General features: G+C 42.7%; 1 protein-coding gene and 1 pseudogene across 1 annotated transcript in view; one reads left to right on the forward strand and one right to left on the reverse strand.

The window, feature by feature from the left end:
* Positions 1-27,980, reverse strand: part of ITGA9 (integrin subunit alpha 9) — a 447,613-nt gene that overhangs the window by 299,532 nt on the left and 120,101 nt on the right. The gene's annotated exons all lie outside the window — the stretch shown is intronic.
* On the forward strand, positions 5,820-27,539 carry LOC143657758 (mitochondrial disaggregase pseudogene; annotated as a pseudogene).

A 27,980-nucleotide genomic window follows, 5' to 3' on the forward strand; every position in this document is an offset into this window, starting at 1 on the left:
GGACTTCCATAGAATGGAAGCTGTGGCTGGCACTGTCCCACCCTCTCTCTTTTTCTGGGGCTCCCCACTGACTGAGCCCAAATAGAAGCCAGAGTGTAAGGGAGCCATCTGATGAAGTCCACATGGCCTCTCCAGGGCACAAAGCATGGTGAATGATGGTGGAGAATGGATCTGGAGAAGGGAAATGGAGAATCTAGCAATGTGCAACCTTATGGATGTGCTGGTTTCAAAGGATGTATGCCCCCTAGAGAAGCCATGTTTTAATCAAAATTCTTTCACAAAGGTCAAATAATCCCTATTCAATACTGTATGTTTGAAACTATAATCAGATCATCTCCCTGGATGATGTGATTTAGTCAAGAGTGGTTGTTAAACTGGATTAGGTGACCATTTGGGCGGGTCTTGATTGGTTTATTGGAGTCCTATAAAAGAGGAAACATTTTGGAGAATGGAGATTCAGAGAGAGCAGAACAACATAGCCACGAGAAGCAGAGTCCACCAGCCAACAACCTTTGGAGATGAAGAAGGAAAACACCTCCCAGGGAGCTTTATGAAACAGGAAGCCAGCTAGCAGATGATGCCATGTTCACCATGTGCCCTTCCAGAAGAGAGAGGAACCCTGACCGTGTTTGCCATGTGCCTTTCCAGATGAGAGAGAAACTCTGTATTCACCATGTGCCTTCTCACTTGAGAGAGAAACCCTGAACTTCATCGGCCTTCTTGAACCAAGGTATCTTTTTATAGACTTGTTTTAATTGGGACATTTTCTCAGCCTTAGAACTGTAAACTAGCAACTTATTCAATTTCCCTTTTTAAAAGCCATTCCAGTTCTGGTATATTGCATTCTGGCAGTTAGCAAACTAGAACACGGTCTTAAAAAATATTGTTTGCCTTTGGTAGACTGCATTTTTATTTACCATCCATTCCCTACCCACCACCTAGTATTCATACCCTTTTGTCACTGACTCTGCAGTTCCTCTCAGTAGAAGCAAACTATGTCCCTGCCTCACTGATACTGGATTTGGCCATATGACCTGTTGTGGCCAGCAGAGTATAGGAAGAAATGATAGTGCAAGTTCTGAGTCTATACCTCAAAAGGTCTCATATGTTTCTTCTCTCCCTTCTTGTACTTCTAACATCACCATGAGAACCTACCCCAGTAGTACACTGGTCCTAATAGGATAATATAGATGGAGAAGTACTTCCCCAGATGACCTGCGGATCTAAAACTTGAAGCAGAACTGTCCAACTACAGTATAATAATAAATATTTGTTGTGTGTCAGTGAGTTTTGAGATGGTTTGTTAGCAGCAACAGCTGACTGATACATCATCCCACCCAGATAAAAAAGCCATCCCAATTCAGTAACAGATGTCATAGGTGTAGATGTTAAAAGGAAGGAATGAGTTCAATTGGTAAAGCCAACTCCAAGTAGGAGTTAAAGGGCAGTGGTGTCCAGTAAGCAAAGAGACCATGTGAAAACCTAAGGTTTAGACATGAGACCTGTTCTGATGTGGAAGCCCATTAGCAGTGCTAATATAAAACACTGTCTCTCACTAAAGCAAAAAATATTTATTTGGTACAAAATTTATATTGTGACTAGTGCATTTCCTAATATAACTTATGTAGACAGCTTAACTGAACACCATAAGTACATGGAACCTTGCGTAGGGCATGAGATTTTGCTGGTTTGTCCAGAGTGATGCTCTGATAAATCCCAAAGTGATTTGAACAGTAAGTGGAAAAGTATGTGCAAAGACCCCTTTGGGGAATGGTGAGAAAGGGGGGAAATTCAACTTCCCCAAGTTGAATTCTTGATATTCTCACAAGCAGTGGGGACAACCAAAGCAATAGAGTGAGCCCCCAATCTTGGGGTTTGTTCATATGGAACTAAACCCCACAAAGGATAGGTCAAGCCTACTTAAAATTAGGCCTAAAAGTCACCCCCAAGAGAACCTCTTTTGTTGCCCAGATGTGGCCTCTCTCTCCAGCAAACACAACAAGCAAACTCACAACCCTTCCCCGGTCTACGTAGGACATGACTCCCAGGGGTGTGGACCTTCCTGGCAATGTGGGATAGAAATCCTAGAATGAGCTGAGACTCAGCATCAAGGGATTGAGAAAGCCTTCTTGATCAAAAGGGGGAAGAGTGAAATGAGACAAAATAAAGTGTCAGTGACTGAGAGAATCCAAACAGAGTCGAGAGGTTATGCTGGAGATTATTCTTACGCATTATATACATATCACCTTTTTAGTTAAGGTATATTGGAGAGGCTGGAGGGAAGTCCTTGAAAATGTAGAGTTGTGTTCCAGTAGCCATGTTTCTTGAAGATGATTGTATAATGATATAGCTGTCACAACATGACTGTGTGATTGTGAAAACCTAGTGTCTGATGCTCCTTTTATCTACTTTATCAGCAGATGAATAAGGCATATGGAATAAAAATAAATAATAGTGGGAACAATGTTAAACTGAGATTGAAATGCTAGTGATCAATGAAAGGGAGGGGTAAGGGGTATGATATGTATGAATTTTTTTCTGTTGTCTTTCTATTTTTTTCTGAATTGATACAAATATTCTAAGAAACGATCATGATGATGAACATGCAACTATGTGATGATATTGTGAATTACTGATTATATATGTAGAATGGAATGATCATAAGTTAAGGATGTTTGTGTTTGTTGTTATATTTTTTAAGAAAATTAAAAAATTAATAAAGAAAGAAAAAAATACTGTCTCTCAGAGGAACAGTTATAAAATTTATACCAACTTTGTTCCAAACAGAATTTAAGGCTGCTTATAAAAAAGCCCGGGATAAAATATGTAAGTAGACCAGAGAAACAGAAAATGATACATGAAATCGATGAACCGTGAAATCAATGATAACAAGAATAACTAATGCTTACAGAGTGCTTGTCATGTATCTAGGGCTTTCTAAGTGTTCAATATATAACAACTTATTTCATTCTTAAGGCAATTCTTTTTTTATGATCCTCCAGGAAAGAACTATGGGCTCTTTTTCATCATGAACCCCAGACGAAGTAACCTTGGGGAGGACAGGGACCTAGGCAAGGACTCCACTCCCTGAAGAAGAAAACTGAACCAAGGATAAACCTTAGACCACTCCAAGAAAATCCAGAAATCAAGATTTATAAGAAGAAAATTATGATTTTTGCACATTGGCAACTGTGTAGGTCAACACTATGCGGGGCAAGCAAAGCATGATTGTGGGCAAGATCTGGCTTGGGGGGGGCTCCAGTTTTCAACCTTTGACCTAGAAATGAACGAACACCATAACCCTCTGGCACTCCACCATCCATGCTTCATTTCAATGAAGATTTTGATAAATATTAAAGGGCAGGAAGTCTGAGGTCCTACTGACTGACAAGGGCATGAGAGGCTGACATTCCATGGTGCTGATAACAGAAGCCCGAGGACAGCCTGGGCCAAGAGTGGGACAGACGTGGAGCAGGAGAAAGACACGATCCCTGCCCAGAAATGGGACAAGGAAGGTCCAGATATCAGCCAATCTGTCTGAGAGAGGTCACACTTTTATTTCCTCAGCTATGAGTTTATTTCCTCAACTTAATGGGTCTGGGTAAAACTCACTTGAGATCAAACAGTTAGACTGCTGCTTCTACCTCCTCAGACCAGTCACCAGTGAATGTGTAGGCAATGACCAACATCATCAACACCTTCCAACATTCTGCCACTCAGGCAGCTGACCCTTACCGAGAAAACCAACTTCTCTTTCATTTTAAGTAGAGGTTTGAGATGGGGCAGGAGGCGGGAAGAGTGAAAAGAGAAAACAAGAAATACCATATATATTCAGCCATCTTCCTACCCTTAAAAATCAATCCCTATTTGGAAATGTTTGCTGCCCCTTTTTAAACAAGACAAGTGACCTCAAGGCCAGAGAAATAAAATCCTCCGCCTGTCTCGACTCAGCAGGTCTCCTGACAAGCTAAACACAGCTGCACTTCAGTTTCTATTTTTAGATCGTATAAATTCTAGCCTTTCTTCTTCCGAAATATTCTCTACAGATTTGCTAAAGACTTTTATCTAGGCTCTCACTCCAGGACAATAATTTCATGATGACATTGCGGCGTTTACCTGTTGCTATAATGATTATTTCAGGGATATATTCTCAAACGGGCGGCAGCCTGCCTCTCATTGCCCCCAGAGTCTGAACTGTGTACAGGAGGAGGAAATGCTGCCACCAAACTGATTTCCCTTAAAAAAAAAAAAAAAGGAAGGAAAAGTACCAGAGTAGGGGCCACTTGGAAAAGCCTCCAGGGTAGTTTTTCAAAGTGGTACAAACCTGAATTCCCAAGTGCCTCCCTGTCTCCTCGCAGTCACAGTTCTACTCTGTTGGGATCCAGGATTGGAGTGTTGAACTCGTCTTTTTGTTTGTTTGTTTTTTAATATGGGCAGGCACTGGGAATCGAACCTGGGTCCTCTGGCATGGCAGGCAAAAACTCTGCCTGCTGAGCCACCATGGCCTACCCTGAACTTGTCTTTTTGAGAACATTGCCCAGATGCCAAGGTCCATCCCATCTCCAACTCTTGGTTAACTTCTACCTTGTTCTAGCTCTGCTAAAGCAGACAACTGCAGGGAAGAGATCAGTGTCATTTAAGGTGGTAACAATTTTCAGGGGTCCTTAAAACTTTCCAGGCCTTTTACAATACTTCTGATTGTGATTCTAGAAGCTACCATCTAAATGGGCTACTGGATGGGCCCAGTAGCTTCAAAGCAAGAGTAGAAGTGGGACTTGGCTTGTCCTGCTGTATTCATTATCCACCATGGCCCCACCACCATGTACTCCTTCTGTTCTCTCAGTACTCATGAATCTAGCCAGCCAGAAAATGTTTTGTGGGTGTCATCCATGTCCAGTTTTATGCTACGCTCTGTGACCAGCACACACTCAAGCCCCAAACCAAGGATTTTCTGATTGTTCTCTTTCTGTCCCTTTTTCACATCTAAGACTTCAACTATCCCTACTCTCTTTACCTCCAACAAATCTCCAGACCCATTTTCTTCCCTGTGTCTATACTGTGACCACACTGGCCCAGCCACCTTGTCCAGTGTGCTCACCTCCTAGCTGGGTGTATGCTTCCACCTGTGGTCCCCAAACCCCATAATCCACTATCTTCATTACAGCAAGAGTGAAATAGAATTCTTGTGGGGGCAGGCAGCCCCCATGGTTCCACATTAATCTCTTTCCAAAGATCTGACCTGAGTTGGTTTAAGAATAGCAGAATGGGTGCTCAAAGGAACATATCTGTAATAAAATTATGAGAAGGATAAGAGAGAGAAAGAGAAGGGAAGGGGAAAAAATGAGGAAGAGGAAACAGCAGATGCTTCCACCAACAGTTTAAAAGAGAATTATAAAATGTAGCTCCAACCCCCAAATCTGCTATGAGCCAGGGCTCAGTAAATCTTCCATTGCCAGAGGGTGGGGCCACCAGTGATTTTTTCCCCTCTCCCTAGAATTTGCAGTGCATGGTTACATCACCTCTCCAGAGACTTAGTGGACAAAGTGAATCAGCCGATCACATGGTAAGGACTCAGCAAAGATACTTCCCGACTGAGATGTTCAACACAGTCAGAGTTTCCTTCCCTCTGAGAATAAAAGGGAAAGCCCTTCCTTCCAGCTACCCTGATTTTTTTTTCCATCCACTTATTTTTTTTGTGGTAGAACATAAATTTACATACCTAGATTTCAGAAGGATCCCCTGTCTTTTTTACAGATATAAAGTACTTACAGACATCTCCTGCCTTCCCACTAGTCAGTTCAAACTCAAATCAGGAAAAAATGATATGCTTGAGCCCCAAAGAAATCCTCCCCACACAGGACAGCTGGATTGGTGTCCCCAGCCCATGCCAGCAATGCTCAAGAAATCAGAAGTCAGAAGATGCAGATCTCAATGCAAGGCACAGACTTGGCTGGACCACACTCATGGTGGCAGCCATTAGCAGAAACGACAGTGTGGTGGAGGTTCTGCTTGCCGCTTGGGCTGACCCAAACTTTGGAGATGAGCTCAAAAGTATTTACAAGACCTCCAGGGAGGAGGGAATCCTTTCTTTTTAAGTCCTGATCATCCAAGAGGATGACTTCAACAACCGGCCAGCTTTGAGGGCTGCACAACCCTGCACCATGCTGTCCTTGCCAACGACTACCACTCCATTAGGGAGCTACTTGGTGGAGGAGCCAATCCCTTGCAGGGGAATGAAATGGAATATACATCCTCTCTTAGAAGGGAAGGTGATTGAACTTCTAAGGACTTCTGAGACCAAGTTTCAGGAGAAGCAGAAGCGCTAGGGTGAGGAACAGTGCCACTTATCCCTGGAGCAGCAGGTGATGGAGCACATCAATGTCCAGGGGAATCCCAGCACGACAGTCGGTGCTACAATATAGAGCAAGGAGAATGGCTGGTATGACAAAGAACATCCTCTGGTCTTCCTTGTCTTGGGATCAATTGGAATAGGAAAATCTGGGCTGGCCAAGCAGATAGCCACATATATGACAAAGATGTCAAAACAGGCTTCATCAGGCTGGACACCAGAGTTCCAGGAGTGACACAAGGTGGCCAAGCTTAATGGTTCCCCACCAGCTCCCATCAACCATAAGGAGGGTGGCCAGCTGACCAAGAGGCTGAAGCAATATCCCAATGCCATGTTCTCTGAAGAGGGAACAAGGTTCATTCAGATGTGCTCACCAACATGAGGCAGCTGTTCAATGACAACGGGCTGGCAGATGGAAAAGGGAAGACCACTGACTGCAAGGAAGCCATCTTCCTCATGACCTCCAACACGACCAGCAATGAGATCACACAGTACACTCTACAGCTAAAGCAAGAAGCTTTGGAGATGATCCCAACCATCTTGCTGAAACTTGAAGATGTCTAGATTAGTGACAAGGTCACCATCTCCAAGTACTTCAAAGAAAATGTAATTCACTTCATACTAAAAGTTCATTTCCAGAAGTATGAGTTTCTGGGATGCATCAATGTGATTGTCTACTTCTTCCCCTTCTGCTATCCAGAACTCATCCAACTAGTCAACAAGGAACTGAACTTCTGGGCCAAGAGAGCCAAGCAAAAGCACAGCATCACACTGCTTTGGGACCACAAAGTGGCAGATGTGTTGGTTGATGGCTGCTGTGTACACTGTGGTGCCCACTCCAGCAATTATGAGGTAGAGCACTGTGTGGTGAGCCAGATGGCTATAGCCTACAAGCAGGACCTGCTGGCAGGAGGCTGTACTCTGTGCATTACTTTGGAGGACTCAGATCCAAGCACCTATTAAATAGCTCCAAACTATGCTCACCCCAGGCTGAGAAGCATCCACCCAAACTGTGGCTGGAGATCATCAGGAGGGACAGCAAGACCTATAGACTGGACATCCAGGCATCACTATAACCATGAGATGGTATGTTACATTCTCTAGCATCTACCTACCTGCCTAGTTGTGCCCTCAACATCCAGAAAAGGCCCTTCCATTGTGCCTGGCAAAAAAAAAAAAAAAAAGAAAAAGGAAAAGTGACGCCCTTCAGAAAGATTCCTAACATTCTACTGATACCAACTGATGGTGAAACTCCAACATCTTGTTTCTAACATCTGTTTCTAATCATTAGTGTAACTTCCTATGTACAAACTTTGCTAATTTCAATAACCTAGAATTATTTTTCCAATTTTATTGATAATTTTTAGCACCTTTATAACTAGTAGTACATTAAATTGATAATTATGTAAACGCATTCTGGGAAGAATTCTTTTTTAATGTTTGACAAAAAAAAATTACAACTGCAGATACATGAAGGCAGGGGCTGAACCTAATTCAACTCAGTGAAGAAGGGTTGAGAACCCACCATGCACATATGAGACACATAAATCCTCATGCAATGAGCTCATCCAGAATTTCCGAATTCTGGAATTAAAAGGTCCAAACTCAGTTAAAAAGTCTTTATTTTGTCCTTACATTTGAAAGTTATTTTCAGTGGGTATTCTATTCTGGAATGTTTTTACCTTTCAGTACTTTAAATATATTTCTATTATTTCCTTCCATTTATCATTATTTAATTGTAAGTCTCTTACAATAATTATGTTTTTTCTTTATAATTCCTTTAAAAATTATGTTTTTTCTTTATGTGATATTTTCCTGTGAATTCTTTCATAATTTTATATTTATCTTTGTATTTCATGAGTGAATCTGATGCATCTAGACGTGTTTTATGGTCAGTTCATTTGCTTTCTCTATTCATCCTTCCTGGGGTTTACAGACTTTTGTAGTACTAGAGTTCAAAGTTTTTCCTTATTTTTAGAAAAGTCTTAGACATTATGTTATTCTCCTCTTAAATATTTTGTCTGCTTAATTCCCTATTTTTAGAACTCTGACTACATGTATATTAAATTAATTGATATTGCCCCAGAGCTCTTGGGTATTTTTTCCCACTGTGTTCTTCTTTAACTTTCTTACTGTCTTGTCAATTCCTATTGGTTTATGTTCCAATTCACTCATTTTTTCCTCAGCTGTACTGACTCTACTGATGAAACTATTGAAGGAATTATTTGTTATGATATTGTTTTCTGTTTGTTTTTTTTTAATTTTATTCTAGCCTTTCATTGTATACTATAAACTAGCCATATCCTTGATGGAAAAAAAAAGGCTGTATGTATAGAAACAGACATATATATATGAAATAAATACATATATGAGAGAAAATGATAAAGCATACGTAGCAGAATGAATATAACAGTAGTTGTTTGTACTCTTTTTTTTTTGCATGTTTGCAATTATTTCCAAATAAAAAGCTTAAAATAAAAAAAATTAAAAGAAAGGTCCAAACTCAAACACATTTTTTTATTTTTTATTTTTTTTGTTTTCAAACACATTTTTTAAAATAGGAAATTCAAGCTTTTAAAAAGCAAAAGAACAAGAGTCAGGGTATTTTCCCCCACAGAATATTTTCTCCTCCTCTTAACTGCACCACTCCCCCACTCCCAATTCTTTCTAGAACTAAAAATACCAAACTATATTAAAATTCTTATCCTCATTAGAAACCATGTTTGGGCTTGAGATTAAAAAGCAAGAATTCTTTAAAAGTACATTATTTTTTAAAAGTAAATAATGACGAAGGAAAAAGAATCCCAGGTTTTTCCAATACAACATAAAAATCATAGCACAAGATAATACTCAAGTCTTCCAGAAGGAAAGATAGAAATCATTTAGGGCCCTATGTATACTCCAAATGACCCTCATGACTACACAAAAACGTGTTTATGTTTCTACCAATCTACTCAAATTTCACATGTTCTGCTCATTTGGCCATCCTTTCATAGAAAGAAGATACCAAGCTTCATAGTCAATGTGGCAATGGAAGGCTTTATTAATTGTTCTTCTTGCACCCCCATCTAATTAAAAATAGAACTGAAAAAGACAGTTCAGAAGAAGGTTCTGGTGGACAGGAAGGGGGTGAGAAGGAAGACTAGCTATTCCAGAATTAAAGAGACCACAGAAGAAGCCTTAACCTTTTGGCCACCATCCATGCCATTTCTTTATGCCTTATAAAGAAACGTTAGAAATGAAATGAAAGAAATGGTTGGGAAAATCCACTTGGACTGACCACCCAGTGCAGGAATAGCTGGTTCCACTGTTGGTCCTGGGACTTTGTACAGTTACATTTTATGGGTCCCCAAGGAGCCCAAGTCAGCCCTGTGCCTCTGAAGGACCCCAAAGGTCTGCCTCTCTCGCAGCTGGCAGCAGCCACAAGGGTCTCAACACAACTTTGGCTCAGAGAGGGCCAAAGTCATTTGTTTTTATGATTACAGTCACCCAGTGTCCAGCCAGGATTCCTTTTATACCTAAGAAAACTAAAACAATTTACTGAGGCTCAAGGCATTCCTACTCAAGGAAGAAATGGGAGGCAGGGCCAGTGAGGCAGAGGGGCTCGGCCACGTACAATGAGTGAACGTGGGAATATACATGAGAGTGTCCAACCAATCCCTGGGGGGTACAAGGGGTATTCCACCTGAGGCAAAGCCGCTCTCTGGACGTGGCCGTCACCTCTCTACCCATTGCACACCCACACTGATGACATCAGAGGAACAGAGCCCAGGGGCTGGACTTCTCTAGGCTGGTCCTGAGGGGCAGGGGTCCCCCTATATCAGGCTGAGTCACATGGCGTCACGGAGATAGAGTGCCCATTCGACTGGGCACTCAGCGGCCCACCTCACTGAATGAGCATGCTAACTCAATCTCATAATTTCTGCCTCCCTTTTTTTTTTTTTTTTTTTTTTTTTTTTTTTTAATAAACCAGAATTGTGGTGGAATCTGTGAGCATGGCCTTGGCACTCCTGGGCACTCCTGCCATGCCATGCTCCAGTAAGTGTTCCCCGTCCTTCTCTTCCCACCTCAACCTCTCCAGGGAGGCTTTTCTTAATGCAAAATGATCCCAGACAGAACTTGTCCTGCCCTTCCTCACAGGACTGTAACTGAAATCTTTCAGAGGCATATGAGGATCTCAGCACTTGGATGTAACTTCTTCATCGAAAGCCTGAGTTTCTCTCATCCAAGAAAATAAATAAATAACCAAGACTCCCCACTCACAGGAAGCGCCTCTGCAGGAAGGTTACTGAATGTTTCCAGTAAGATATATTAAGTGGCTACCCAGGCCAAGGCTAATTAATTCATCCTTTTTTCCTCTAGCACCCCCAGCCCGGAGAAGGGCTCCGTCACACTTTATTATTGTCAGCTGTGTCCTCTGGGGGAGGCGCTCCTAGAGAATGAGCACCATGGTTTCTTTGTCTCCCGTCCAGGGCAGGCACTCCACAACTCCAGTGGAACACAGCCGCCTGAGGGGCCACTGGCCCTGAGCACCCCGCAGTGAGCCTTCCCCAAGGGCGCAGCTGACCCTGTCAACCCTAGCTTGACTCCAGGTTTCAAATAATCTAAAAATAGCCCCCCCCCCCCCCAAAGCTCAATGATGAAAGGCTTGACCTATTAGCAGAATAATAAACCGTTTGGGTTTTAATGACTTGCTTCCACAGTACTCAAAGCTCTTTTCAGAGGGCCCTACTTTCGGTGAGTAGATAGGAATGGGCAGATCACCCACATAGGGCTTCTCTGCAGCAGTGCTTTGTAGCCTGGGTTACAGGAGGCCCCTGAACACTCAGTGAGACAGCCCAGCTCCAAGGTTAGGAGTGCAGCTTCCAGGGTCCAAAGGCACTTGGATCCTGCCTAAGCTGCTTTTTGGGTATATGACCTTGGGCAAAATCGCTTAGCAATCTGGGCCTCAGTTTCTTCATTTGTTAAAAGAGGATAAAGGTAGCATGTATTCTACAGGGCCATGGTGAGGCTTAGCAGAGATAACATGGGAAAGGGGTTTGGAATAGTGCCTAGGTGTCTTTTTGTGACTCTCACATCTTTTTTTTTATCTTTGGGTGGGAGACATCAGAGAAAATCAAACTCAACAGCAGCCTGAGCAAAACACTCACAGGTGTTGGGTCTGGTAGACTATACTGTTTAGACCAGTGACTTAGGGATGCCTAAGTCCTCATGGTGCCCTCTGCTACTTCTCTGCCAGCAAACAGGATAATCTAGAATCTGAAACTGCCAAAGAGGAAGGCAGAGGCCCAGAGTGAGAGCGGCAGCATGAGGGCGAGCTAGACCAGTGGTGAGAAGAGTGGGTACCTTGGGGGACCGCAGTCTGTGCTTTACAGAACTTCCTTACCACCAAGATTCTCACCAACTGGCATCCTTTCATCACCAAACATCCCCAGTGCACCTGTGTATAGCTACCCACTGCCCTCCTGATTAACCTTGATTCAAGGGTCCTTTCAGGGGAGCTGCTCCCAAGGACAGCTCTCTCTGTGCACAGACCCAAAAAGACCCATCAAGCAGTTCGGGGTGGAGTCCTCTGCAAGATTCCAAGAGTGTGATCTAGTTCCGGAAGCATCTCTGTTAGGGCCTGGTGGTCCAGAGCCTGCTGGGATCCCAGTGCCCGTGTGGACCCACTCGCCCAACACGGTCAGACCCCCATCCTCAGGAAGGGTGGAGTCCACCTGCAAAATGCTCCCTCTGCATGGACAGAACACAGCTGCAGAGTCTGTGGGCCTAAGAGGTTCGCACGGCTAGTATTTCCCACTTTGATGGGGAACGGGCAGTGAGACATCAGGGAACTTTCCAAAGGTTAAATAAGAAATCAACCAGGGAGCTAAGAAGAGACAACTCAGGAAGTTTAGAAAAAGAGTAACCACATCTCAGTGGGAGTTCAATAGCTTTATAGCTTATTGGTTAAAACCATAAGCTTAATTTCAGATTGGATCTTAAAGTAACAATCCTTGGCTGCAAGAGCTTGCATGAATATGGAATAACAGGAAAGAATAATAGGAAAAAATCAGCAAAGGTGACTCGGGGGAGTGATATTTTATTACACCACACTTGATCCTAACCCAAAGGTCAGAAAGCAATAGTATTTTAATCTTTACTTAACCTGGAGCTTCTCCAACCATTATTTAAAGTTAGCTGTTTTGAGGATATGAAGATGATTCAAAAATAAGAGAGCTTATTTTGGTAGGGAGTGGTAAATGAAAAGTAAATAACTATTAACAGTATTAGAAGAAATACCTACCTTATGAAGCATACCCAACTGAAAATAAACTTCACATAAACATAAAATAAACTTTTAGGACTAATTTTCTTCTGGTGCTAACTTTTTTCTTCCCATCTCACTCAATGATGGGACATTGACCGAGGTGAACTTTTCACTCTTAAGATCGTAAATGTAACTTGGTAAATCCTGTGCCAAATATAAATAAATCTTAAAATTGCATTCAGAAGGTCAAATTTTCAACAGGATGAGGCTATAGTACAGAGTCCCAAGTTTCCCATGTGAAATGATCATTTAGAAGCACCACAAGACCGTATGCCCTGCTTTGTGGAGTGAATGAATGGTCCAGTACTGCTTCTCCTCATCCATTCCCCTCCCACGCCCACACTGACTTGACCACTTGTGATTCTCACCCACGTATGATTCCCTATACCTGAGCACGTCAGTTCATATTTTCTTCCTTCAATGTAAACATCTCCTCTCTTGAAATCATTTGTTTATTTTCACCATGCGACCTTGACACTCTTCCCACTGAGTGGCAGCTCTCTGTGCCTTCCCTTTGAACGTGGGCAGAACTTTGGGACCTCCTCAAACACCAAAAGTGATGCTGCTCTGTGATTTCGAGGTGCGGCCATCAAAATGCCACACATTCCACCTTGCTCTCTTGAGGGTCTCGCTTAGAAACCAGCTGCCATGCTATGAGGAAACCAAATTAACCCAAGGCAGGGAGACCGCATGGAAGGGCCTCATGGAGGTGTTCTGGCCAAGAGGCCATCTGGGATCCCTGCCCCACCAGCAGCTGCCGGCCACATACAAGAAGACGCCCAGAGGACTCCACCTCCTATGTCACGACTTCCCCGCCAAGGCCCTGAACGCTGTGGAACAGAGACAAGCCATCATTGCTGGGTTCAGTCTGAATCCCTGACCCACAGCATCCATGAGCAAAATAAAATGGCAGTTTCACACCCTCAAATTCTGGAATGGTTTGAGCAAGGGTAACTAGGATTTCATCTCTCAACGTATTAGAATCAGAAATTTGAATAAGAACTCCAAGTGACAAATTAGCCAGGGCTAGGAAAAAGAGATGAGCTTAAAATTCCAGGTCTGTGCTACAACTCAACAACAAAAAGACAAAACAACTCGTTTTTTAAAAAGGGCCAAGGTCTTCAGGAAGCACTTGAATAGGCGCTTCTACAAAGAAGATATGCAAATAGCCAATAAACACATGCAAACATGTTAACAATATTCATCATCAGGTAAATGCAAATCAAACCCACAATGAGATACTGCGTCACACCTACTACAAAGGCTATTACAGAGAAGAAAAAAGGAAAATAACAAGTGTTGCTGAGGGTACAGAGAAATTGGTAACTTTGTGCCCTGAATTGAAAATAGGAACAGATACTTATACATCAATGTTCATAGTAGCATTATTCACAATGGCCAAAAAGTGGAAACAACACAAAGTCCATCAACAGATGAATGGATAAATAAAATGCAGTATATAGGCATGTATGTATGTGTGTATATACATATACAGTGGGATATTATTCAGCTGTAAAAGGAATGAAGTGCTGATACATGCCACAACATGGATGAATCTTGAAATCATTATGTTGAGTGAAATAAGCCACAAAAGGACAAGTATTATATGATCCTACTTTTATAAAATATCTAGAATAAACAGGCTCACAAAGACAGAAAACAGATTGGAGGCTGCAGGGGGGCAGTGAGAGGAGAGTAGGGAGAAATGGGGAATTATTATATACAGAGTTTCTGTCTGGAGTGATGAGAAAGCATTGGTAATGGACGGGGGTAATTGTAAATATAATTAATACCACTGAAATGTACTCTTAAAAATGGCCAAAATGCAAAATTTCATATTAATCTATGTAAGCACGGTAAAAAAAAATGACATTGTTGAGATATACTCCTCCATGGGTCTCTCCTGCTCCAACACATCTTGCCAGGGTTGGTAAGCAAGAATGTAAGGTCCTGCTTTCTACTCAGGCCATTGTCCAGGGTTGTGTTTATAGCAAGCAATGCTAAAGGGTGAGAAAGTGGCTGTCTTGGCTGCTATAAAGTGATTCCTTCTGCTCAGTGTTCCCTCATGGGACATACTCACTGTGCATACAGGTATTTATCTAGGCCTGTATTGGCACTCAAGAAACTGATGCAAATTTGTGTACAGATACACTTTTTGTTATGAGTAATAAAGTTTACTGTCCCTGAAAAAAAAAATCCCAGGTCTGTCATTAATCACCCATGGAGCCTGGGCCAGTCACGTCCCTGAAGTTTTCTCTGTATGAACATTAAAATGGGACTGATAGAACAAGACCATTGAAAGGATTAAATGACACCTAGCACATGAAGACACCCTGGAAGGCATAAAATGAGGCCACGTGTGTAAAGTATTACTATCAATATCACATACACCATCGTTTTAGATGTGGAAATTTTATGATTCCATAATGCTTTTTAAGGCCGAATGGAGAACTAAAATGAGTAATGATGAGGCTAGTAGTAGGAGATAAATTAGATGAGGTTTAAGGAATTTTATATACCATTTTCCCTCCTTCCAGTGGATTTTCTCTAGAATACACACTGACAGCTTCTACAAAACAATCTTGGGCAGGCCAGGAAAATTAAGAATTCCATTCCTAAAAGAGTACAGACAGATATCTTATTTTACAGTTTTTTTTTAATGTTTCAATGCTTATTACAATAACTAAAATTTACTGACTTCTTTCTATAAGCATCAGGTACAATTCTAATTGCATTATTTCTTTGTTTCCTAGTGCCATGTTTCCATTTGCTGGAATGCCATATACCAGAAATGGGTTGGCTTTTACAATGGGGATTTATTAGCTCACACAGTTATAGTTCTAAGCCCAGGAAAATGTCCAAATTAAGGCTTCAACAAGATGATACCTTCTCTGAAGAAAGATCACCAGCACCTGGGATAGCTCTGTTACATGGGAAGTCACATCGCCAGCATCTGCTGGTCCTTCTCTCCCAGGTCTCATTGCTCTCAGCTCCTGACTTCAGTGGCTCCCTCTCTCAGCATCTCTGGAGGCTTTTTCTCTGAGCTCTCTGAGCTTTCCTGTCTTTTATCCTCTCTTAAAGTACTCCAGTTAAAGGATTAAAACCCAACTTGAATGGGGGTAGGTCACATCTCAATTGAAATAACCTACCACAATCCATAACAGATCCGCAACCGCAGGAATGGATTATAAGAGCATGGCTTTTTCTGAGGTACATATCAGCTTCCAAATCACCACAGCACACCATAACACAGCAGTACAAAGTGCATGGCTTAAAACAAAAGAAATTTATTGCCTACAGTTATGGATGCTAGAAGTTGAAATATGTAGAGGAGAGCGCTTCCTTGCCTCTTCTTAGCTTGTGGTGGTTTGCCAGTATCTAATTCTGCCCTTCTTATAAATGCACCAGTCATATTGGATCAGGTTCCCCAATCCAGTTTTGCCTCACTTTAACATCTTCAAAGACCTTATTTCCAAATATAGTGACATGTACAGGACCAGGGGTTAGAACTTCATCTTGCCTTTCAGGGGGACCCAATTCAATCCATAACACCTTACATGTATAACTTTATGTATTCCTTATGGCAATGCTATTAAATAGATTCTATTATTATCCCAAGTCCTTAAGTACAAGAAGGTCAAGTCACCCACTCAAGATCACATAGAAATGAAGTGGTGAAATCATGATTCAAAACCCAGGCCTTCTGAAGCAGGGCGATACTCAACCTCCTCAATAAAATCTCTGCTAGGCAAGCTTCTTAAGTACAATATGTGACTCACATTAGTTCATTTCCTACTTAGTTACAAGGAACTTAAAAAATGTTCTTAGTAATATACTGCCCTCAAGCTCCCTTGAAGAAATGCAGGGGGAAAGATAAAAAAGTACTTCCATAGAAACAAAGAAAGAGATGCTTTCAGTTCTGTCTCCAACTGACCTGGTGCTTTAATTACATGCTCACATCCTCAGAGACCTCTGGACATGCTTACAGAGCAGAATCCAATGGGTTCTACTGAATGTTAACAGGCTACAACACGTGGTCTGGATCCTGGTGAAATGCTGAGACAGACCTCAAAAGACTACTGAAATGATTTAAACCCCATGATTCTCTCCAGCCCAAACTCCATGTGGCAGACAATTCAGCTGCCCTTCTCTCCTTAGTGAAAATGCAATGCCATAAGTCATGCTTTTGAATTTCTGAGACCATCATAGGCTGATGGGCAGAATGAAACAAAGAATGACGGGTCCTTGGATGGTGAGAAATGAATGGAAATGGGACATCTCCCCTCCATGCATTTCTGTCTCCTTTCAGCTCCAGGTATATAGTTGGCTTCCTAGTTCCTACAGAAGCAGAAAGCAGAGTCTCCCTGCCCACCCTCACCCCACACCACTCTCCCTGCCCAGGATCTGGACATTCTTTGCAGTCTAGATCAACGGATCTCAAAATATGTTGCTAGGACCTAGCTACATAAGCATCACCAAGAACTGGTTAGAAATGCAAATTCTCAAGCCCTACCCCAGATCTATTAAATCAGAAACTCCAGGAGTGGGGCCCAGTAGGCTGGGTTTCAGTAAATCCTCCAGAGGATTCTGAGGTACACTGAAATTTGAAACTGAACAAGAGAGCTCTAGTTCATGTGTCCAAGTCTTGGCCCTATCTCTAGCTCATATCCAGGCAGTGTTTGTAGCCACTTGGAAAACTTCACACCCAGGGCCCATCTGAGTTTGCTAGGCAAGCTGATGGGATAGGCACAGCCTTTTTGTCCAATTTTCTTGATCTTGCCTACTCCTCATTTAATTTATTGAAACTAAATCACAGCAACACAAATGTAGTTTTGTGGGACCCTGGGCTCTCTTAACCACAGCTCAGATCTTGCACATTCTCTCAACCTCTCTGACAAATCCTATGTGTGATACGCTGCTTCCAGTTGGCCTCCCTGCCTTTAGGGTGCCCCCTTGGCTGGGGAGCAACACTGGGCACCCAGCATTGCTCTTGCACCCCCTCCTGACTTTAGTGAGTGCCTCTGATGAGATGTCTCTCATTGACCAACTACCCACTCGGCCTGTTTTTCTGTTTTAAATTATCAGCCTTGAAGTTTACATTTCCTTCTCAGAAAAAGTGGGTCATAGGTTTCTGGCCTGGCAAGTAGTTTCTTTGGAAACTGGAGGGTTATAGGCCTAATTTAGAAAAGGCCGATTGCTGCTGGATATATTCCTAGCATCCAATACAAACAGTCTCATCTGAGCCCTTATTTGGATCATTAATTAGGGTTCTTTATTTCTGTCCACCTCTCTTCAGTAGGTTCTCATAACTTAGATTCTCTTCCAAAAGTTCTGCTCTTCATTTCTAGACTATTTCTTTTCAGTGTTTTCTCATCTTTCTACTCCCAGCAATTTTGTCATCCCATTCTTATTTCCACTGTACAAGTAATAATAAAAAGGATTAAAAAGAACCTCTGTGCTTTCATATTCAGCATGGAAGCCAAAAGAAACTCTCTAATATCAAAATTTGCCTTGGTGAGAAGGTGCAAATGTCCCCAGTAGTCCTTGCCCAGGTCGACTATATAGGGGGCTTCCTGTTTCATGAGAAAGGTAGGTTCTCCCCCTCTGGGAACCCCACGTGCCCTTTGGTCTTAGAATAAAATATTCCAAGTGAACCTGTCAGACACCAAGGAGCAATGGAAAGGGAAGTGGACCACCTACTAGACAGACACAACCCAAATCTATCCACTTTCAGCAAAACAAAGCCTCTCCATGGTTTAGAAGACTACTGGACAACTTGGCCTCAAGGAAAGAGGGACATTGCTCTTTCAATTCACGGTTGCATCATTCCCCCGTCCCTCTCCCAAAGAGTCCCGCCTAGCTCATGTCCAGGTCTTTTGGACACTCTCCATGTAATAATAGCAACAGCCAAAAAAGCCCACAGGACTCTAAAGCTGCCCAGCAAAAGTTGCCAAATACTTAAGTGATGGATCCCTTTGGGTCTTTACTGTATCCTTGAAAAACATGTTAGCCAAGGCCAGGGTGGCCAAGCCCAGGACAGAAATGCTTGGGGCAGCTGCTTTGGGGCATGGCTGAATACCAATGAGCCCTACACATAAGGGGGCGCAGGTGTCTCAAAATCTCTCTTGGGTGTGACTCATCAATGCACATTCTCAAAGCAGCTCTTGGTAGCACCGATGTTCTCATTCAGCAGAAGTAGGTTTAGGGGCCAAGCCTAACTTGGCTGCATGCTCAGCCACTATCTCATCCCAGGAACCCCAAATCTGTCATATCAAGGTAGTCAAGGCTTCTCAACAACTTCCAAGCTTCTAAGTCACAGAAGCTCTGATGTGCCTCTTCCTCTCTGAAATGCTTCCCCTTCCCTCAACTCCATTCCCAAACTCCTCAACAATTCAGCAAAGTCGAATTTATCTTTTGTGGTCCAATTCTTCTCTCTAATTTCCTTTTTATCTCATTCAGTCTGGGTATGGCTGCCAGGCCCTGTGCTCTTGCAAGAGTTTGTATGTGTAAGCATTCAACAGATGCCTGTTGAACTAAAGGGGCAAGTATATCCATCTTGGTGATGTGTCATAATTTTCAAAAAGACACCCATTTATCCAGCGATTGTCTCCTCCAGTCATAAATTGATAATTTAATGACAGGGGAGAAGAAGAGAGTATCACATTTTCTTCCATTAAGACCAATAATCAATCAAGCCAGCTAAAAGTCCAGCTAAATTTAGCATGAGATATGGGCTTTCGGAAAGTCTTCTGTGGTGTAGGAGGCCACTAAAAATAAAGTAAAACAATTAAGTCACCACAGGATAGATGGAAGTCTATAAATAGTGGGAGCCCAAGGGATTAGTTCTGGGACCTACCATACCTTTAAAATGGTTTTATCGATAAAAAGGACCTAGAGAAAAAGCTCTAGACATGAGATATCACTAAGTTCTTCCAGTTATTAAAAATGTGAAGCTAAAGAAGAATATCTACATGAGTCAGAAGAAATATGAAAGGTAGTAATGAAGCCAAATTATTTAGAGAAAACTAATCTACATCATAGCAATATCTCCTAAACTTCAGGAGAAAAACATATTCTATGGTTAAGTAAGTTTGAGAAATGCCAATGGTATATTCCCCTTATGTACATTACCTTCTAAAGCTCCATAAGGTCCTGCAGTAAAGCTCCTGTGAGTTCTGTTCTCATGTTAAATGCAGTATATTCCAAAATTTATTTGAAAACAGAACTTTGTTTTAACATCAAACCTGTTACCCTCTTAGGACAAAACTACTTTGGGAAATGGTAGTGTAATGGATAATATTCCTTACGCTGTCTATGTGACTTAAACAGCAGTCTGGGTGTCAACAAAGCTCATTCCATAAAAGTCATCAGTTCGTACACTGTGCTGCCCAGCAAGATAACAATAACACCAGGTACCATCAGAGAAGGCGGCAGAAACCAAGTCAGGCCCGTGTCTGCTGCTTTCAAGGAAGGACTTGCAGGTCAGTGTGATTACAGTTAGAGGACAGCACCAAGGACCAGAACCACCAATGGGGACAACGTAAATGACCGTAACACTGACCCAGCAATGCCACATCTAGGGAGTTACCCTCCCCTTACTGGTCAGGTACCCAAAGCGGTACACTGGAGCATGACAGTAACAGGGAGAAAAGGGGGGGGGGGGGGAATGTAAATATTCAACAACAGGGGATGAGCAGGAAATATGCTGGTGCACTTTCTGTCCCCACGCTTTACAAAACGTGGGTTGAGCACCACCTATATCACAAGCCCCAAGGAAGCTTGCTAAAAAATGCACTGCTTCAACCCAAAGTGATTTAGTTAGGAGAATCCCAAGTTGAGGGTGTAGCGAGGGGGAGTTGCTGGCCGTCCACTCAGAGGCAGACCTTAAAATGTGACCATGTGTTTCACGTTACCAGACCACATCATCTGGCAGGTATTAGTCTACTTATGATGACAACCAAATAGAATATTTTTATTCACAGCTGTTTTGGAATATCTTGGACAATACACAAAAATTAATTCAAAACAGATAACTGACCTAAGTGTAAAAGTTAATATTAAAACTTCAAGTAGAACATCTTGGGCATGTGTTCATCCGGGACACAATCCATCTCTTCTAACATTCAATGAACACTTATTGGACAATTAATCAGTGTCAGCTCTCTGCACCGGTGCTGGGGATATGCAGAGAAATCAGACAGTCCCTGATGTCGAACGTTTCATAATCTTTTAGGAGCTCTTTATGGCTTTGCCATTAGTAAAACTGTCAAGAATGTCTTTAAATCCATGTGCATTTCTTACCGGTACTACTTTGGTGGTAACTTAAATTTGTGGAACTTTTTGGCTCATGAATTGATCAGGTAAGGACACCAATCGTCTATATGCTAACAATTCTTTCACAAAGCTGGTGGAAAGAAGGATATCAAGTCCTGGAAATTAGAGGATATAAAGAGCAACAAATGTCAGATTCAGGAGAGCCCAATGGACAAGCATCACTGTTTAATGCAGACCAATACATAACTTGTGATATGGTAGAAGAATTCCGCCAGCTGTGGTTCCAAGCAATAGGATTACAACAGCCAATGTGAGGGAGCTGGCATAATGGGAAAGAATTAAAATAGCCATTCAACTGCCTTGTTGCAGGTCTCTTCCCCACCACTGCTGCTGATAAAGGAACAAAACTGACTGGTTTGAATTTCTTCTCCTTTATTTTCCCTGACCTTTCTCAGGGGAAGGTGAGGAAAAAATGGCTAAAAGGTCAGCTACAGAGGAAGGAAGGAATAAAAACAAAGAGGGGGATAACTCACTAATGGAATAACAAACTGGAGATCCCAAGGAACTGAGGACCTCAAGCCTGGAGGAAACAGGAAGTGGGGGTGGGGGACAGACAGACAGATGGCAGTGGCTACTCAGAGGCAGAGCTAGGAGCTAAGGACATGATTACACAGAGGTGGGCTCCATTTCAGCACAAGGGAGGACTTCCTACTCTCGCCAGGCCACCAGACACAGTGGAGTCCTCCCACAACTGGGTGACTGATTGCTAAAGCTCAGGAATATCCATAATGACCCCCAATGTCCCATCCCCAGCTCTCTGCTCTGACAGTCAGAGGCCCCCTCCCAACCAGGAGAGCAGCTATAGGCAGAGAAGCCCAAGAAAAGCCAATGTTGCCTTTCCTAGGCATTCCATATAGGTGGAGAGTATTATTTGTGGCACGTAGGAAGATCTCTCACCCTGACTTAAGCAGAGGAAGCACTAATCTAGACAGTGCTCACTCACTTCATCCACCTTTCACCCCCACCCCCACCCCAAAGCCTCACAAGTGTTAAAAGCACTGACAAATGAGACTCCGGGGGTTTGCACTTGAGCCCACGGGACAGGAGCTCAGACATTAGGAAACAGGCCGTGAGGACTTCTTTACTCACTCGCTTGGCACCACCACCCTGTAGTCACGACCTCAGCAATCCCTACGATGCCACCCAAAGCCAACCAGAAAGGGATGCAAGGGTAGTTCAATGGTCGAATTCTCACCTGCTATGTGGGAGACCCGGGTTCGATTCCCGGTCCATGCACTTCCCAAAAAACAAACGAACAAAAATTCAACAAATGGTGCTGCAATAACGGGATACTCACGTGGGAAAAGAATGAAATATGACCCCGCCATACAGCATCCAAAACAAAAGCTAAGCAGAAAGTTTGAATGAAATGGGGTCACCAGCAAGCTGTACTCGCTAACATGCCAGGTGAAAGCCATGGTGCTAACGCTTCCATCAGTTTGACTGCAGTCACCGTGACTCCCCTAAGGTTTTCTAAAATACTGAAGACTTTCACAGACCCTTACTGCCACCTTCATGGATATGTGGGCTCCAGGAATCCCAGTTTAGGAAATTTGGAACCATGCTTCCTAATCATTCTAAGTATGAAGGCAACTTTTATAATATCAAAATATTTCTCGGAACCACAGGCGATAGACATGGTACTTTTACAACGAATTGTTGAAGAAACTGTATAGGCACATATGAATTCACACTTGGGTCCCTTGTGGCAATCCCAAGGCCCCTTAATATGATTTGGGGGTTTTACTCCAGCCCTGCATGTCCAGTATGGGTAGGGACTACCCATGAGGGCTTAATAAACACGTAAAATATGGCTAAAATACACACCAAAATCCTGGGCAAAAAAATAATGTCAATGTCTCAATTTTTATATTGAACACATTGAAATGATAATATCTTGGATATATTGGGCTAAACAACAAATTAATTTCACCTGTTTCTTCTTACGTCTTACTTCTAGTGGCTATTAGAAAATTTTACAATTGCATATGTGGCTTAGACCATATTTCTATCAGACAGTACTGCTCTAGAGATTCCCCTGTGGGGTGTCTCTGTCTTGGGAAGAAGAACCACTTCCTTGGGACCCTGTAAAGGCCTCCCCCACTGTAAATCGAGGGTCTTGCTTCTTGCCACCAGGCCAGCTGTCTCCCAGTGGGCCACAGAGCAGAGTTCCTAAACAAGGCAATTGTTTTGGGTGGTTTTCTGAAAGAAACAACCTTGAACCATATCCTGATATTGTTCCCTCATTCCCTCTAAAGCAAGTAAAGTAAGCTGGGAGGCACCTGTGACAGAGTGTTATGTGCAATTCCACAGTCTCCATCCGGTGGGTCCTTATTTTGACATTAAACAAACAAAACACAAAATCACAAAGGATTAACGAGAGGCTGAAAGGACACCTGCTTGGAAATTCCAGCTCAGCGAATTTCACAGAAGTCTTTTACGAATGCCTTTGCATGTTTTCCAGTATGCTGAGCTTAGCACTTTATAAGTAATATCTCATTTTAGCCTCATACCAACCATAGGGGTAAATCTGGCCCCAGCCTTTTTTCCTGTATTAGATTCATGTTTAATGAGAGAGACCATCCAGAAATACACTTTAAAAAAAATACATAACCCCAACATGGTTATGTTGTAAATGTGTGTGCAAGTGTTGCGCATGTGTGTTCATATAATCTTCTTATTCAATTCTTTCTAGGTTCAGAAAAGTTTGATTTATTACAACAGGAAAAAAAAAGCAAGTTCATTCCATTAACCCTTTACTCATTCTTTGACATAAACGGTAAGAAGAAACATCAGTGGACCCTTCTCTGACAAGCATCTGGTGGATCCTATTCCAATGCAAGGCATTGCCCAGGAAAACTGTGCCAAACGTCATAAGCTCCCTGCCCTCAAGGAGTCTATATTCTAATAGAGGAAATACAACCAAATCTAAAAACTTATATGTTATGGGTTGAATTGAGTTCTCCCCAAAAGATATGTTGAAGTCCTAAATCCCAGGACCTCTGACTGACCTTATCTGGAAACAGGGTGGCTTCCATTGGAATTAGTTAAGATAAGGTCATACTGGATTGGGGGGGGGGGGGTCTACTCCAATATGACTGGTGCCCTGATAAGAAGAGGAGAATTCCATGTGAAGAGGGAAACAGAGGGAAGATGGCCATGTGAACATGGAGGCAGAGAATGAAGTGATGCTGCCACAAACCAAGGATGACTGGAAACCGCTAGAAGCTAGGAAGAGGCAAAGTAGGGTCCTCAACTAGTCTTTAGAGAGAACATGACCTGACACCTTCATTTCAGACTTCTAGCCTCTGTAACTGTGAGACAATAAGCATCTGTGGTTTTAAGCCACCAGTTTGTGTTACTTCGTCAAGGCAGCCCCAGGAAACTAGTATCGCAAACGATAACACGAAGACCACGTAACAGATACAGACCCGAGGTGCTGCGGTCCTGAGGGAACCCAGGGCCTGAGGGCCCCCAGCCAGCCTGAGGGGTGGGGACAGAGTGAGGGAGGAGAGGAATCAGGGTGGAAGACATTCATCTGGGGGAAGGAGCCTCACAGCTGAGTCTAGAGTGAGAAGTTCTTCTTGAACAGGTAGTGGTGGCAGTAAGAAGCAAGAGCAAAATCAAGGCAAATGGGGCCTTCAAGACATACTCCACAGCAGACTAAGTGTTTCTTCGCAGCAGTGGCTGTGCTTTACTGTTTTTCACCTTTCCTGGGCTTAGCACAGCGTCTGGTACACAGTTGGTGCTCAATAATTTATGGTGGCCAACCTCATTTACCACTCAAACTGGAACACTATCAGAGTGAAAGGTCACTATTAATAATTGCGCCAGGACAACAGACCTAAACTTGGTCTGTCGCAGGCGTACCTGGACATATGACCACAGTGTCAGTGGCACAGGTGGAAGTGAGCTGAAGGTAGAGAACCATGAGGTGGGAGGGGTAAATCTGAAAGTCCCTCAAGGGAGATAGAGCCCTGGAATGCAGGTGTGAAACAATCTTGAGTTTCCCAAGGGGAGGGCTGGGTCTTTTTCCTCTTTGTTTCCTCTGCACCCCAATAGAGCCTGACACTGTAGGGCTGAAGGCATGAGCCAGACTTCAACTTCCTCAAAAGAGGATTAAATGACCTATATTTCTTAAACTTTTGAGGCCAAAGACAGACTGGGAGGCAGCAGACCTGCTCATCAAGATTAAATAGGAAACAGAACCACGGTTCCCCCAGGACTCTCCCCTGCTCCAGGCTCACCCACCCAGGCTGAGCACTTCATCACGGAGCACATTTGAACTGGAAACACATATGTAGGAACCACTGTGCATTCCAGCTGTCCATCTGAGATGGAAAACCAAAGACTGCTTCACCCAGGAAACGACCTTCCAGGACCAGGGTTTTCTCTTCCTCAGACTGACTGGCTAATAATAACTACCACCGCCATCCTTTCTGGTGGGCTATAATGGTAAGGTTATATCATTTATTCAAGGTTGCTAGATGGAATGTGAACCCCAAATTTTGCTGTCAACCAGCTGTAAATTCTTGAAGAAATTCTTAAATGTATTAAATCTAAGATTTCTCAACTGTAATGAGGGTTGTATACATGTATATCTATAAATATTAATTTTATGAGTACATTATATGATTAGTGCATAAAATCACATAAACTATGTTATTAATAGTCATTACATAATTAGCCTATATTTATTACATCTACACTATTAACATAATCATTATGTAATATATAAGTAGCATATATAGCTATCATGTATACAAATTATTACATATGTCATTGAGTTCTTATAAGGATTAAATGAAAAAATGCTCAAACACTGAGTATGCAGTTAGTGCTCAATAAATGATAGCTATTGTTATTGCTAGTTATGTACTTCCTTTTTTTTTTTTTTATGTACACAGCCCTAATGCATTTAGAAAAAGAAGGAACTTCCTGTCACACAGCTTCACACGGCTCTCCTGGAATGACTATGGACAGACTGTTCCTTGGATCCACCATTATTCCAACTCTAATGCATGGGACTAGATTTGTCTTGGGAGAAGCCCCAAAAGCTACTTGAAGGCAGCAGCTTGGAAAGGGCAGTTTCCTCAGTGTGTGGACTTCCCTGGCTTTCTGCCACAAGGAGCTCATCCACTACAACTGTCAAATTCCCCATTCTTAAAAATGGGGGTCTCCTGGAGGGTGGAGCCCCACTGCAAGCTGCCAGGGGAGAAAATATGCCCACCATTTCCTCACAAATGCAGGAAGGACCAGCTTCTCATTCTCTATTTGTGCTAAGGCGGCAGCCCCAAGGAAAGGAGAAGGAAAACCACTTAAAATTTTTCTGCTTAATAAGAGCTTACATTTAAAGAGGCTCTTAGTCTTTAGGGCAGGGAAGTTGATTTCTGAGATGACTATGCCCAAACACTTGAAGTGAAGTTAAAGGGAACTGCTGGAAAAGAAGTACTCAGTAAGCTGACCGCTGATAAGAGCCTTCAAGCAACAGGCATGAACTTAGTAGAAATTACATTCCCCACATCTGCTCCATCCCACCCCACTACTCTGTTCAAACAAGCATCTGAGTGAGCCAAGGAATTGGCCGAGGTCACAGTGAAGCCAGAGTTTACAGACTAGAAATGCGGCTCCATGTCGTGAAGACAAGCTCTCAAAGTCCATGTGAGGAGAGAGGCCTCGAATCCCTCTGAGGCCCACTCACTTCTGACACCTCCTGGGTCAACTGCAAGCTGATGGTCTTTGTTCCTCACTTCTTCACCTGTAACTTTGAGTACCAACTCCTTCTATCCCCTTGCTTCACAGAGAGTGATCCATGAACCATTAGTATCAGCATCACCAGGGAGCTTATTAGAAATGCAGACTCTTGGCCCAAACCTGTCGATATAGAACCTGCATTTTAGCAAGATCCCCAGGTCAGCTGTATGCATGTTCAAGTTTGAGGAGCCCTTGTCGACGGGCTCATGAAGACAACCAAGAGGCTCTAACTTGATCTATTTTGGGTAGAGAAGGAAGATGTCAGCTGAGATAGTTGCATTACCATTTGTCCTCTTCTTTTCCCACATATATTTATTTGCTCCATACTTTCTACTTTCTTTTCACCAACTTCTTGTAATCATTAAAAAAAAAGAAAAGAAAATACCCCAAACACCTATAAAATGTACTACTGATGCATTCCAAACATTGAGACAGTTAGATAGAGTAAAAGATTTGGGGGGTAGAGGTGAGGGGAAGAACGGCCAATGTTTACCAAACCCATACTTTGAAATCAATATTGTTCTTTCCATTTTCAGCTGGCGAAACTGAAGTCAGGCAGCTGGGCTAAGACCATGCAGTGGACCAGAGAGCCCTGGTTCAGCCCAGCCCAGCCCATGCCAACCTCCTTTTGAAAAGTGCTTCAATTCATTTGCTTCAAAGATGCTGAGTGGAAAAGGGACTCTCTCCACACTGACTAGGAAGAAAGACAGGAGGGAAGGCTTTTGTATACTAAAAGACAACCCCATAAACGTCTCAAACTTTGGATGTCCTCCCTTTTAACCCAATAATTCTACCTCCATATTAGATTCTGCATCTTTTACATAGTTTTATCACATTGAGAAGAAACTAAAAAAATTCAGATGTGCAATTGTGATAGTCTTTGAGTGGATAAGGTACACAATCACTTTCTCTGTTCTAATACTGTGTTTCTTCCCCCACCCCACCTCCTGCCAGCTCCCGACTGCACGTAGGCTGTGGACTCAATGTATGTGGACAAAAAGATTTGTGTGGCAATCTCAGGGAGAGAGACTATGTACTACGGAACTCTTGAAACTAGGGTTTGAATCAGCTTATGGTGATATATCTAAATGTAAAGTGAAATGGTCAATTTGACCTCAACCCAATTATTTCCGTTCCATTTGGCTCGTGAAGCTTAATTTGTGAGAACAATACCCTGTGAAGACACTGTGTTCCATGTGGCAGAAGCTCCAAGTTGCCTATCCATCCTTCCAT

This window comes from Tamandua tetradactyla, chromosome 15 (genome assembly GCF_023851605.1).
Source record: "Tamandua tetradactyla isolate mTamTet1 chromosome 15, mTamTet1.pri, whole genome shotgun sequence".
Lineage (NCBI taxonomy): Eukaryota > Metazoa > Chordata > Mammalia > Pilosa > Myrmecophagidae > Tamandua > Tamandua tetradactyla.